Source organism: Chanos chanos, chromosome 8 (genome assembly GCF_902362185.1).
Source record: "Chanos chanos chromosome 8, fChaCha1.1, whole genome shotgun sequence".
In the NCBI taxonomy this organism is placed as follows: Eukaryota; Metazoa; Chordata; class Actinopteri; order Gonorynchiformes; family Chanidae; genus Chanos; species Chanos chanos.
In genome coordinates, this window is record NC_044502.1 from 21,702,475 (window position 1) to 21,705,786 (window position 3,312).

Sequence of the window (3,312 nt, forward strand, 5' to 3'; positions counted from 1 at the left end):
ACAGTCCACCTAGCACAATCCACCCCCCCCCCCCTCACACACACACATGCATGCAGACACACACACAGAACTGAAATATGGTTTTGTGATATGCACAATGTTCCATTTTACTAATTATAACATATTAATCGGGTATATGTATGTATATCCATATCTAGCATTAAACCTATTTCATTAGACTGATGTTGTTCAGGGCTAATCTCCCTGGTTATCAGTGGATTTCCTCAGCCGTTTAAAAAATTACAGTATATTTGTCTGAAAAGTTTAACTAAGAACATTCATTTGTCTTTATCTATCCTCTGTAGTCACAGAAATAGCTGGACAGGAATACGAACATTTTCACTTCATTTAATTTCTGTTTCACATTTGCCTTTTGCCATGCCAGCAAGGGTCTTGGTGTGTTTGGCCACCATGGCTAAATCTTACCAACAGAAACATTAATTACTAATGCATTGAAGTGGAGGAGGAGAAACAGTCAAAAAGAGAAAGGGAAAGAGAGCAGATGGAAGGCAAAACAAAGAGGAGAGTGGAGGAGAAGAGTGGAGGAGGTCCTACACTGAGCTGAAAGATAAAGAGGGCATTGACCAGTGGTGTTGGGTTTCTGGCCTGTGCCCTCCCACTCTGCACCTTACTTAACAAATACACACACACACACTCACGCATGCACGCGCACACACACGCGCCCAGGGTGCTGAGGGAGGCAGACTGCATGGCTCCACAGAGTGAGTGTGTAATTAGAGGCCTGAGAGCTCATCAACAGCACACAGAGCAGAGACACAGACTCTTATGCTGCCAGCCTGGCTCTCTCAAAAAGCACCATCACTTCATTCCACATTCAAGAGCAGCCAAGTGAAAAATCAACTAAATAAAAACCGCACGCACACACACACACACATACACACGCATGCGCGTGCACACACACATGCACACGCACATGCACACACACACCCAACACCACACACACACATATAGATAGAAATGCTGATTTCGCACACAGGAGAGTCCATGGGATTTTCAGTATTATCTTTAATAAGGAGAGACTCTCCAGCTTAATGAGGGTGGGTGAAGCCAAACTGACCCATGTCTTCACTGATATGCAAATGTTAATGAGAATATTTGGCCTAGATTTCATTGTTCCGGTCTGACTTACAGGGTAAGTGAGCTAGTCAGGAACGTTTAAACTCTTAAATCCAAAGTTGTTAATCAGATTATTATTTGAAGGATGCAGTTCAGCCACTGCACAGATTAAATTAGTCACAAGTATTTCACTTCACCAGAGAGGCAAATCGGAACCATGCCAATATAATCAATAAGCATCACTAATCATAATGTCGTTGCAAGTATAAAGGACCCACATGGGAAACACAGCTTCAACTCAAGAGACATAAATAATGAACAAGCTGTGAAGAGCTCTGTGGAAAAGCTTTTATTGCCACTGTCAGAAAACAAACTGTCCTCAGTAGTGTTTTACTGGCTCTGAGGGGTGGGAGGCTATTGATGGTATGGCTACTGGTAAAGCATGTGATCCAGATGGGTTCTCTTCTTACTCTTTTGACTAAAATGTTTTGTCATTCATTTAGAGTTGAGCAGTTACCCCCATCCCCACACATTGTCTGCATAATATTACCCCAGGAATGTACACACCCTGAGGATCCTATAGACCCATCTCATTGTGGAATGCTGGTAATACTGAGTTCAAACTTTTGGCTGTTTCAGTTGCAATCAAGACCATTAGAAAAAGTATTAGCTTCCATTGTATTGGAGTGTCAGACAGGATTCGTACAGGCACAACACTTATACACTAATGTGAGATGCCTGCTGGTATAATGGATTACTCAAAAGCAAGGCAACTTCACAACATTGTGATTTCCTGAAAAAGCATTTAACCGTATGGAGTGACATTATCTGTTTGAAACCTTAAGCCAGTTCTCCTGGAGACAACTAAAATAGATTATACTTTTGTATACCTCACCTAAAGCTACAATTTTAACAGGCATAACCTGTCTTCCATTTTGTTTAGAAAGAGAAATAAGGCAAGGTTGTCCCTACTGTTTGCTTTAGTGATTGAGCCCCTTGCTGAGTCTGTGAGGCAAATCACCCTCATTCAGGGTAGTTCCACAGTTTTCAAGGTGCATAAGACTTCACTGTATACACATAACATACAACCATATTTGAGTAGTCCAGAAACATTTATCACAGCTGTGTTGGAAATCCTAAACAAATTTAGCAGTTTCTTAATTAAAGCTGGGAAATCTGAGGTAAAGCCTGATTTACCTACCTACATCATATTCTCTAAAGCAGAGAACATAACGTAGGCATATTCTCGGCTTTTCACATATCCACTGACAAAAATCAAATACCTGGGCATGTGGATAGCAAACTGTATAGGTTAAATGATCCCAGTGAATCTTAACCCAGTCATCTGCTCAGTCAAGCACAATGTCACTGGATGGTTGTCTTTACCAGTGTCCTGGGCTTGAATAATACCCATAGTCAAAATGTATGCATTGCCTTGTATACTCTGTCCTCCACAGATGACTCCAAATTGTATTCTGGCTACATTTTTAATTCAATACATTCTACAGTATCTATATTCAAATGGAAAAACAAGCATCCCAAATAAGTATTTGGGGAACTTAAGTGATGTTTATGACCATATATTTAGTATTTGTATTGGTTTTCACAACTAAAGTGCGTCTGAGTGGATTACCAATGAGTGAAAGTCAAGAGCTGCTTCCTCTTTTCTCCTATTTGTACATAAGAGTGAGAGAAATGTCATCATTTTATTGTGGAAAAAATTGAAAAGTGTTAAAAGTATTAAAGGTGGATGATGAATATTCTTTTTCAGCTCCAACTGAACAAAAACCCATTTTTTATGCTCATTTTTGGGTAATAGATGTAAAGAATGGAACACTGTTGGTATCTACACAGTGAATGATTTGTTTTGTGAAGGCACTCCCTAATAATTTGTTTACTTGCAATCTGAATATGGCTCAGTGAGATATAAATTTCTCCCTTTCCTCAACAGTGGACTTATATCAACTCAGTTCAACACTACAGTAATCTTGCTAGTCCAAATGAATCAGAGACATTCATCCTCAAGGTCTCCTCTCAGAAGGAAAATTTCCATTTCAGATATAACAATTTCCTCTTGAGGAAAGATATTAATCTAGTCATCCTAGATGTACCTGGCAGCAAGACCCACTGTCACACTGGTGGAGTGGTGCAGGACCCATGCGCAAGACACGAAGATTGAAGGTGACAAAAGGGAGGACTTTACTTACAAAATGAAGATTAAAATACATGTGCAAA